Here is a 13,211-nt window from a genome sequence, read left to right on the forward strand (position 1 = left end):
ACAACAAACAATAATAAATCAACAAATAATAATAATGATAAACAATAACAATGAAAATGAATAAATAAATATTCGAATACTTAAATGAATAACAATGATAATAAATAATTAATCAGAGTACTTTATTTATAGAATTTATTTAAATAAACTTATTAATTATATTGTTAATTAAAACTAATCTAAGTTCTATCGAAATTTCGGCAGCATCTCCCCTAAAAGTGGGATTATCTACCTGCTTAAATATCAGCAATATTATATCCATCAACCATTACACACACAGCCCATCCATCGGGCAATCAAATAATTTAATTTCCCTTCCTCCTTCAGAAACAACAATGTCAACATTCAACTAATAATTCAAACATGTTCCATTCATATTTCAATCATTCCTGCTTCACATCAATATAATTAGCCACTTTAGCTAAATACCGAATAAATGAAATCGTTTATACATACATATACAAGCAAATCTTATACTGTTAAGTTAGTTAATTTCATATAATTCTTATTCCAAATACATATACCTTTAATAATCTTATGCAATTATAATTCATAAACTCTTTTATTTTCTTGATTATTAACAAGGATCTCATAATTGAATTTAATGATCTACGAATCATCTTCCTCACCATACATGATCATAGCTAACAAACCCATTTTAATCGTCTATCAAATAAAAATAAGCATTTATATATCAACCAATACAGAAACTTGGAAAATATACTCACTTATATATTTTTGTTGTTCTAAAACAATGCAAGAACTAAGGTCATTGCTGCCAAAATACAAAAATTCATAGCTCTTCTATACTAAAATCATAGATTACACAACAACTAACCCACCTTGCAAAAATTGAACTTACAACCTCATTCTTAGCTTTGATTAGTCAAAATTTATAAGGATCAATTTCATAACAGCTGTCAATTCGCAAAGGAATTAAGTTTTTCTATCTTAAAATCATGGATCACACCCACTAACTAAGTCCACGCAAGAATTAGATTTACAACCTTAATTGTACCATGTCAAACCAAAAAAAAAAATCAATAGAAATAATTGAAGATAGCTGCTGCCAACCTAAGCAAATCAAGGTTTCTCGATCAAAATCCATATTATAAACACTAGTTAACTCATTTACCAACAAAACTTAACTTATCATGTCAAATGCCTCATATCAAGCAGAAATTTTTAAGCAAATAGCTAGGTTGGCTGCTACCCTATCACAATCATTCTAAGTTCTTTCATAGGACCTACCATACACACCCTAACTTACACATTTCCTTGAAAAATGCAGTTATAGTGTCAATTAATAGTCAAAAATCAGATTTTTCCCAACTTCCAGTCGTGTGACTAGTGTTTCAGGAACCTAGCATTTCTCATTCATGATTCTAACAACCCTTTCTTCAAATGAGCTATTGAATAAGCTAAATAATTGAAGGAAAAGGGATCATATAGAGCTCACCAAGGTTTTGAATGCGACTTTACCCACTACGCTGTGATCGCAGTTTCTTGGTTCGCTGCGCCAGCCGGAACGGGAAGGAGAGAGTGAAGAAGAGAGATCGAATCTTCTTCCTCGACAATACTGAATCGACGCCGCTGGAAAATCAGGCAGGAGGAGGCTCGACGCGAACTTCCGATCGAAGGATGTCGCGGTTCTCCTGCACCTCCTACGTACACCAGAGACGAAAGAGAGAGGGAAGGGAAGCCGGGACCCGCTGCGACGTGGAGGCGATGGCGAGGAGGCGCGGCGTTGGTCTTCGATTGTCGGAAGAAGAGGAGGAGGAAGAGGAGGTCGCGCGCTGGTGCTGGCGCAAGGAAGAAGAAGGAAAAAAAAAGAAAAAAAAAAAAGAAAAGAAAAGAAAGAAGAAAAAGAAAAAAAAAAAGGAAAAGAAAGAAAAAAATCTTTGAGCTTCTAGACCCTTCCGGTTCGATTCGAACCGGTTTGGTCTAATTTCAATGATTCGGCTCGACTTGCTTGGTTTTCGAGTTTTCAAATTGGTTTATGGGTCCAGTTTAGCAATAATAAAATACTAGCTGGTATGATTTCATTGGTTGAAATAAAAAAAATTAGTTTTTAAATGAAAATTCTACGAAATTAAATTTTCGGGTCGTTTCAATCTTCCCCCCTTATAAAAATTCGTCCTCGAATTTTCGAGATGAGCAAGAAATAGGAATGCAACTAGAAAAGAAAGCATGTAAGGATATTTAACAAACAAATTATCATTTGATTGACATCCACGAATAAATGAATGAAAGGTTTCATTATAACTCAAAATGTATTCGTTCAACCATCTATTACATTTATTGTCACTTGATTAAAACTCACAGGAAACTTAAGTCTATTACTATAACCTCGAATTTCTATTGCCAACAATCCTATACTCCAAATTTAGTAGCAACTCAACTTCTGTACCCAAAATTGCCTACCTGACCATTCCAACATTCGTGTTTCTATCTTGACTGCGAACTACCTACTTACCTATAGCATTGTTATCATTATCATTACCACCCCTTTATCTTATCCCACCGGCCCTGTGATATAAATAGACAATTTTTCAAAAATAATTTTTCTATATAAATAATTAATTTTCAATTTATTTATCATAACACAATTTGAATTCAAAATAAAAATGGGGTTTTAAATTTAAATATCAATATCAAGTAAATAAAACAATAAAAAGAAATTCTAAAGAAATTCAGTAGCCGAACTGAATACTAAAATACCGATTTCTTCACCCCAAATTCATCAATCCACCATACAATTAGAAAACCTACTTATTCTCTACACTATCCTGTTCACTGATAGGAATAGAGTTCACATGAAAAGTAGTGTACTGGGTGATCAGGCCAATCCACTACCATCAGGTATTACTCTATTCCCTAGCTTAAGGGTTGATAATTGCTTTAGCCCCTACAGGTATTGTGATGGGTTCATCCTACTATCCATTACTTTCACTCTAATCCTCAATTAGTTCTTCTATAGTTTACGGATCTTCACAATAAGTGTGGGTTTTCCCACCTCATAGGGTCTGGTGCGTCCACCATCCCTAGAGAGGGAAATCACAAAGTTTCCTTCCTTATGTTGGTTACGGCCGATCCCAACATAAAGAAATTTCCTATACTCCGCAGTTGTGTCCTAAAACCCTAACCTAAGCTCTGATACCAACTTTGTCACGACCCGATTCCATGGGCCGGACCGGCACTAGGGCCCAGGTAAGCTTAAGGCCCCCGAGACCCGTAGTAAGCCTGAAACACTAAAAATTTATTATCTCAATATAATTTTAAACATTCAGCCCATATTATTATGAAAGATAAACCTCAATATTTTATTATTTCTCGGCCCAAGTTTATCTTCTACAGCATTCTATAGTTCGAGCCGAATTTACAATACATCACATTCTAATATGGGCTTACAGAATTATTTTGTCTATGTTAATTTACAGCTAAATATATGTAAATTCTACAACTGCGGAGTCACTACTTCTTTGGTATACATAGCTTTTTATACGCATAATTACATAGTGAAATAATTATAGAACCAGGAAAATTTTCCTATTGCCCTGCGCCGAAGAAACATAGCCTAAACTGGATTAAAGAAAAACTTACTTCCTGGAAAAATAAACAAGACATGTGAGTTTTCTAAGAAGTAATACTTATTGCACAACACATGCATTCACACAAATGTATAAATATATCAATCTAGTCATCCGACTAGTTATGTGCTCACGCGACCAATCACACAAATGGCATATCACCAGCACTCACAAGTAATGTCACCTTCAATTAAACAAGCAAGTGGAAATTAGTCAGTGGCGCCACCTGAAACCCCAACGAGCCGTCCTCACACATGGCTCGCCCTCTCATACATGTGCACCAGGGAGCCGATCCCCCATACGGCCAACTGGTCTAATCCTCACTGACCAGTCCTCTCATTATTTTTCCATTCTCTCTTCTCTTTTCCATATTAACAGGAGGCAACTCGGTGGTCTCCATCCAATCTAGATCATCAAGTGCTCACAACAGGAGGCCACCCTGCGGGCTACAATCAAATCTAGATTATCAGGTGCGCAACTACAAGAAGCCATCCTGTGAATTTCCATATAATGTATATCATCAGGTGCACAAGGGGGCGCCGATCTCCCATTTTCCCGGCCGACGGTCAAGTATCATATCATAACCGGATCCATATCACAGACCGTCCTCACAAACCCATGGTGGTCCACTTCATCCCAATTCCACACAAACAAAGCACAACATATCACAACGCAATTAATCAAGTATTGCAATTAAATGCAAACATATTAATCAATTAAACATCGTAACGCAATGCACAATTAGGCATCCAAAATCAAATGCAAATAAATAAGTAATAGTGTTAACAACAAACAATAATAAATCAACAAATAATAATAATGATAAACAATAACAATGAAAATGAATAAATAAATATTCGAATACTTAAATGAATAACAATGATAATAAATAATTAATCAGAGTACTTTATTTATAGAATTTATTTAAATAAACTTATTAATTATATTGTTAATTAAAACTAATCTAAGTTCTATCGAAATTTCGGCAGCATCTCCCCTAAAAGTGGGATTATCTACCTGCTTAAATATCAGCAATATTATATCCATCAACCATTACACACACAGCCCATCCATCGGGCAATCAAATAATTTAATTTCCCTTCCTCCTTCAGAAACAACAATGTCAACATTCAACTAATAATTCAAACATGTTCCATTCATATTTCAATCATTCCTGCTTCACATCAATATAATTAGCCACTTTAGCTAAATACCGAATAAATGAAATCGTTTATACATACATATACAAGCAAATCTTATACTGTTAAGTTAGTTAATTTCATATAATTCTTATTCCAAATACATATACCTTTAATAATCTTATGCAATTATAATTCATAAACTCTTTTATTTTCTTGATTATTAACAAGGATCTCATAATTGAATTTAATGATCTACGAATCATCTTCCTCACCATACATGATCATAGCTAACAAACCCATTTTAATCGTCTATCAAATAAAAATAAGCATTTATATATCAACCAATACAGAAACTTGGAAAATATACTCACTTATATATTTTTGTTGTTCTAAAACAATGCAAGAACTAAGGTCATTGCTGCCAAAATACAAAAATTCATAGCTCTTCTATACTAAAATCATAGATTACACAACAACTAACCCACCTTGCAAAAATTGAACTTACAACCTCATTCTTAGCTTTGATTAGTCAAAATTTATAAGGATCAATTTCATAACAGCTGTCAATTCGCAAAGGAATTAAGTTTTTCTATCTTAAAATCATGGATCACACCCACTAACTAAGTCCACGCAAGAATTAGATTTACAACCTTAATTGTACCATGTCAAACCAAAAAAAAAAATCAATAGAAATAATTGAAGATAGCTGCTGCCAACCTAAGCAAATCAAGGTTTCTCGATCAAAATCCATATTATAAACACTAGTTAACTCATTTACCAACAAAACTTAACTTATCATGTCAAATGCCTCATATCAAGCAGAAATTTTTAAGCAAATAGCTAGGTTGGCTGCTACCCTATCACAATCATTCTAAGTTCTTTCATAGGACCTACCATACACACCCTAACTTACACATTTCCTTGAAAAATGCAGTTATAGTGTCAATTAATAGTCAAAAATCAGATTTTTCCCAACTTCCAGTCGTGTGACTAGTGTTTCAGGAACCTAGCATTTCTCATTCATGATTCTAACAACCCTTTCTTCAAATGAGCTATTGAATAAGCTAAATAATTGAAGGAAAAGGGATCATATAGAGCTCACCAAGGTTTTGAATGCGACTTTACCCACTACGCTGTGATCGCAGTTTCTTGGTTCGCTGCGCCAGCCGGAACGGGAAGGAGAGAGTGAAGAAGAGAGATCGAATCTTCTTCCTCGACAATACTGAATCGACGCCGCTGGAAAATCAGGCAGGAGGAGGCTCGACGCGAACTTCCGATCGAAGGATGTCGCGGTTCTCCTGCACCTCCTACGTACACCAGAGACGAAAGAGAGAGGGAAGGGAAGCCGGGACCCGCTGCGACGTGGAGGCGATGGCGAGGAGGCGCGGCGTTGGTCTTCGATTGTCGGAAGAAGAGGAGGAGGAAGAGGAGGTCGCGCGCTGGTGCTGGCGCAAGGAAGAAGAAGGAAAAAAAAAGAAAAAAAAAAAAGAAAAGAAAAGAAAGAAGAAAAAGAAAAAAAAAAAGGAAAAGAAAGAAAAAAATCTTTGAGCTTCTAGACCCTTCCGGTTCGATTCGAACCGGTTTGGTCTAATTTCAATGATTCGGCTCGACTTGCTTGGTTTTCGAGTTTTCAAATTGGTTTATGGATCCAGTTTAGCAATAATAAAATACTAGCTGGTATGATTTCATTGGTTGAAATAAAAAAAATTAGTTTTTAAATGAAAATTCTACGAAATTAAATTTTCGGGTCGTTTCAATTTCAAAAAAAAAAATATTTATAACCGTTAAATTTTCAATATATTGATTAATGACATAAAAAGGCTGTTAGCTTTTTAATAGTATATTTTTTTGTACAATTAGGAGGTGCAATTCCTCTTGGACAATAGAGCATAAAATTTTTTTTGCCATCCCAAAAAAGTGCACTTTTTGAAAATCAAACTTATATTCTTACTATTATATTCTTACCATTATAAGGATTGATGTTACTTACCACATCAACCAACACCTTATTGGTCTAGGTTTTTAATATATCAGTAATTATTACTAATTATTTTACATCAAATGAATTTCCTTTCAAATTAGTTAAAGTTTAATTCTAGAAATCAATACAAATTTTTTTGGAAAAATTATTACTTTTTTTCTTGTATTCTGTTAAAATACCCTAATTTATCCCTATATTTTTTGAAAATAAATTGAGTTTCTCTATATTTTGCATATGTTATACTATTATATTATTTCATATTTTTTTTCATGAAAATGCAGGGATAAACAAGTTAATTTGGGCAAAATATAAGGTAAAATAGCAATTAATTTAATAAAAGGCATTTTCATCTTTTCATAAGGTATTAAACATAATAAGTATAAAAAATTGACAGAATGACATACTAGTTAAACAGAGTCAAACTCTCTTGATTTTCTCTCTCCCAAAACCTAAAATCTAAAATCACTCTTTTCTTCTTCTATGGGCGGCCACCAATTAGCTCTCATTGGTAATCACCCGTTACCTTTTTTTGTTTTTTGTTTTTTTTTTTTTATGAATAATCCTCAGATCTGAGTTATTATCATTCAAATATTGAGATTTATTGCTTTTCATATCTTGGTATTTTGTTATCAGATCCAGTTTTGAGTTATTGTTATCATCATTATGGTGATTTTGTCTAGTGTATTTTATTATTTGAATAGTTATGCAGAAAGAAGTGCATATATTTTTTCCAATAGAAGGAAGAAATTTGAAGGTAGTTAGATTTGACTTGTAGAAAGATCATGGAATCGAACAGTGGCCATGAATAGCCACCAAGTGGAACAAGCTATCTCCTCTAGCACAAATATTATACTCTATCAACTCGATCAAATACTTCAAATGAAAAATTTTTTTTATTCTCTGTATAAGTGATTTATTAGACTTCCTATACAAAAACATAGAAATATATTGATATGTATCTCATATGTGTATACAATTTCTTCCTAATGAAATTTTTAGTTAATTTCTTTTAAAAAAACTAGGGTCAAACACTAGTGAAAAATTAGTCTATTTTAAAAATGCAAGGATAAACTAGTATCTTTTAGCAAAATAGAATAACAAAATAATTATTTTCTCTTTTCCTTTATAGAAAGAAAGTTCAATATTAACTCGGCATATTAACTCGGCAAATTAGTATTTTTACCTTGTGTCACGTTAGCAAACATGTTTTCACTTTAATATATTTACTAATCTTTTGTATGGAGTACATTACGCGTTGACTATACTCGTTCTATACTCATTTTTTTATCTATATAATATTAAATCATAAGTTTTGTTTAGATTAAAATAAAAACATGTGGTTAATTTATATTACACTTTCCCGAAAAAACTACTTGCAATGCTATTTTTTATGTAATTAATTCTATTTTTATATAATCAAATGGTTTCAGAATAAAGTTCAACCCAATCCCTAGACCTAATTCTTTAGTTCCTAATTTATAAATGCAGATTTTTAAAATCCTAAATAAGTGCCCAAAAAGAAAATGAAGTCACCACTTAATCTCTAATCTCTGCCCTTAACTCCAAATTAATATCTATATACAACTATAATGAAAAATAATAATAAATTATTTTTTTACTGGTAAGTAAAAGAAAAAAAATGAGAGGATAATTTGAATTAATAATAGAAATCATTTTGGCTACGATAGCAGTATTATTCACCCAGTGTATCAGACAAAAGAATATATATATACATACACACAAATTCTTGAAACCTCAAAAGGTGACCCAAACAGAACTATATAGTTCTATTTTTTTTCCAGTTTCCTAAACACTATTTTCTTTTAAATCAAATAAATTTAGGATATAAAAGAAAAAATATCAAGAAAATTAAAAATGCTTGATGATCATTAGATCATCTATTTATTGTAAGAGGATATAAATCTCTTACTAAATTAAAATGATAATAGTTACAAATTATTCAGTAAAAAAAAAAATTATTATTAACAACAAAACTTTTTCAAAATTCACCTAACAAAAAAATGTTTCAAAAAAATATATATATATATATATATATAATATTATATATTTTTTTTAAATTAAAACTTTCATATGCTTATATCTCAAGTTTAATTATGTAAATTGTATTTGAAAATTTATTTTTTAAAAAATATATACAATCAAATCTTACAATCATAAAGAAAAAATATTAATAAAAATAATATAATTTTTTCTTCTTTTTTTATCTCTCCTAAATAAAATATTATATATTTTTTATTTGAAATTTTATATTTAAAAAATACTTCAAATCAAATCATACGAACATAAAAAAATGAATATTAATAAAAAGAACATATTTTTCTTTCTTTTTTATCTATGTCCTAAAAGAATTAAATATTTAATAAATAAAATATAAAATATTTTTAAATGTCTCATTATTATATATATTTATTAAAAAATAAATTTAGCATAGACAAACATTAAATTTTTAAATGCTTAATTATCTAGATATATTTATTTAAAAAATAATTTTTTAATTCATTAGGAGGCTTAATTGGCCGAAATAACACTGTAGTCTACACAATAAAGAATAATCTTCTACTCACTAAATTAGTGAAAGCACTTATGATCGAGATAATTTGAAATCGAGACCTTTCACTCCTCACATAAGTGAGAAGACAATCAGCTTAAAAATAATTTTTATAAATATATTATAATAAAATGTAATTTTCTAATTGGCTATGACTAAGGCTATTTTAAGATATTCTAAATTTTATTAAACACGCTATCAGAAATCTCATTATCCTCTTATTTCTACTTTTATATATAGTTTAGATATAGATATAGATATCGATAAGTTCTTTTAAATATTTTGGGTCACATTAAGGATTTGAACATATTTATGTTTATTTATTTTAAACAAGAAAGCAAAGTTTAATCATCATATTTATAAATAATTACATTTGTTTATAACATTGAAATAGATAGATTTTTGTACACTCATAGTCCGTTAAACAATATTAGTTATTTTAATATTAGTTATTTTAAACAATATTAGTTATTTTAATATCCAGTTAGTTGTTGTAGTGGCGGTTAACTGTTATAGTAGCTGTTAGTCATTAGTCATTAGTTTTTAGTTGGTAACTGTTTATATAGCTGTTTAAATTAAAAGTGTTCGGTAAAAATAGTTGTTTAACTTAAAATGACATTAGTTATTTAATTAGCTGAATTCGGAGAAAAAATACAATGTGTATGATTGTCAAAAAAATTTTAATTAAAAGCTAAAAGCTAAATGTTATAGTGTTTAAAGTTTCAGAAAAAAAAAAATTTGAATAAAATTAATACAAATAGAGTTTTGACTTCATCGAAATGTTAAAAATAGTTTTAAAAAATGTTAATATTAATTATTTATATGAATTATTATCGGACACAATGTGAAAGTGAAAAGAACAATATCTTTAAAATGTAAATGAAAATATTATTTCAAGACAACTAAAAGAAAAAGTCAGACTGTAATTTTCTGTATATATATATATATATAGATATATATATATATATATAGTTGGAACTACTGATAATTTATGCATATGCAAATAAATATTATTCTATCTTTTTATAACAAACAATATGAATATTATTTTATTTTCTTTTTACATAATAATAAATATAAATTTAGTAATAGCTTCGTGTGCCACAGCCACACACACACACATTTTAATGCAATAAAATTTTTGGTTCCATTCCTTATTTAAATTAAATAATGGGAGATTGTGTAGTTCTTTTACGCAACCTAGTCAAAAAGATACTCATTGACCAAGTCTTTGTCCTTTTTCCAGTTTTTCCCCTTCACTACTGTTGCCATAGTTTTCTTGACAAACCAAATTAATAAAATGACATGTGGACCCCAAACAACTGCTTCACTCTTCACTTGAATTTCAAATACAAAACTATGCTTTCAAAGAAAAATTCAATTTTTACTCTTTTCACTATTTTGTTTTTTTTATAATTTTATCCATAATATTGTATTTTATTTTTTATAATAATTGTGGATTTCGTACCACTACATATTCAAATTCCATTGGCATAACTATCTATATATATATATATATCTATATAAAGACTGAAGCAAAGTCAAACTTCAACTGCGTTCTTTTTTTCAGTATTTTATTTGTTTTTAAAGAATTTTAAGTTTTTTTTATATACCAATTTAACTTATTTTTAATCGGTGATAACTTTTAAATCTAATCCAACTAAAACTTTAAATTTATATATGGATACTTATAGATTCAGAAATTTTCAATTTTTTTCTTATCTCTCTCTCTATATATATATATTCGAGCTTTTAACTAGATTTTCATGAGTTCTTGATGTTGTAGTACTCTATTTTATCTTCTGCTTTTGCAATTCAATATTTTATTATCATCTACTTTTGCATTTTAATATTTTTTTATTTTATTATTTGTTGCTCTTTCAATTTTAGTTTCATTCACTGATTATAAATCTTGGACCTCGGAATTTGGTTATCTTGAGACATTAAGGCAAGAAGGGAGGAAGCAATTAAAGCTGCTCAAGATTAGGTCATATATAGTATAAAAACTTACCGTAATCAACCAATAAACATCAAGGCAATGAGGAAGATGAAGATAAAGAAGACAAGAAACTCAATAGTTGCATCTTTACTCAATTTATTTTAATACATATTCATGTACTATATAATTATTTTTGATTAATCTAGAATTTATTTTCTAGAATTTATTTATATCTATTAAAATTAAATGTTATCCGTTAATTAATCTATATATTTTAGTTTATTAAATTATTTTTTAATTTATTTAATAGTTGGTATTTAACTATAAGTCTAATTACATATCTATTTGATCTATAATAATATATTATTAAATAACTAGATAATTATTAACTTTTATCTAATTATAAATCTATCTGCATGCTATATCTAGAAAAATAAAAATTATTCCTTCAATTATCTATAAAAATAAAAAATATTCATTCATTTGTCTATATATTTTAATTGGTTAATTTATTTTTTAAAATTTATTTAATGTTAATAGAAAATAACTAGATAATTAATAGAAAATAACTAAAACAATTTGCTGAACAAATCATCCCTAGCAAGACTTTTGCATTATTACATTGTTTGTTTTCTGTAAAATCAATGTAAAATATAAATTTATAATTTTCAATATCATTTTTTTTTATCATCTAATCCAATCCAATTTAAGTTTCAGTTTGTTATTTGTATAATTACCCTGATAGGTATCTCTCATATTTAAAAATTTTCTCTACATAATTTTATTTCCCAACTTCTTCTTGCTATTATTTAAAATCAATTCCAAATATCTAAATAATGAAATTTACCAAGTTTTATCTTTGGCAAATTTCAACATATGGTACTTCCCCTGCTATTGGGTTATTTTGATAAAGAAACTTGATTAAAATATTATAGATTTACAATATTATGGCATTGCAAACAATGTCATAGTCGATTACAAATCATTTTGAACCATTGTTAATTATTTCAAGTAGGATTTTTAATTGTTCTACCTAACAATTTGACAATGCATATTAATTTATCAAAAATAAGAATATAATCAACTATAATACCTGCGCGTGAAGCGCGATTTTCAACTAGTTAAACTAATAATACCATCACACCCATAACATATTGATGCTGATCGAAAATAAAAGATCAATCCTTTTAATAGATTAGCTCGACATATGTTGCTGAGTTTTAAAATTTGACTATCAGATGATTGAATTTTTTAAAATTAATTATTGGTGGATTTCTCAATTAACACTGATATGTCATAATTAAGCTTTAATTTGATTTTTTTTATTTGATTTGTCATTGAATTTTTAAATTATGAGTAAAATAATAATATATCATGTGCGAAAAAGGAAACTATTTCTAGATAAACTCCTTCAAAGGCGACAAGAATCTAATTTTAAGGAGAAAAAAGCAAAAATAAAGTGAAAATAAATAATATTTAATATTAAAATATTTAAAAAATTAACGAATAAGAGAACAATATTAAAGATATTATGCTCTGTAATTAGGCAATAATTAACTTAAGGCTGATTTGATTTAACTGTTTATACCAACTAATAGCTAATAGCGATGAATAATAACATTTAGACAGTTAAAACACACACATATATATATATATATATATATGGATCATATTTAAGAAGGAATATCAAAATAGGAAAGTATACTTGGATTATCAATTCACAATAAATACAAAATTGTTAAACTGAAGCGACCGGACCAAATGTACAGTAGAATCACTTTTGCAAGCTTGCTGTCTCCATATTTTGCCACAACAGGGAAAGAGAACGAGATAAGAGAGTGGTGGTAGGACCCAAAAGAGAGAGAGAGAGACAGAGAGAATCTTGGACTGTTTCTAAGTTACTATAACTTTTGAGTCAGAAAGAAAATCAGTTTTCCTGTCAATGGGACCTCTCCTTGGACTGAATTCCATGCCTAATCATTTCATTTTT

Source organism: Jatropha curcas, chromosome 5, assembly GCF_041381405.1.
Source record: "Jatropha curcas cultivar XTBG-Jc1 chromosome 5, XTBG_Jcur_1.0, whole genome shotgun sequence".
NCBI classification, from domain to species: Eukaryota; Viridiplantae; Streptophyta; class Magnoliopsida; order Malpighiales; family Euphorbiaceae; genus Jatropha; species Jatropha curcas.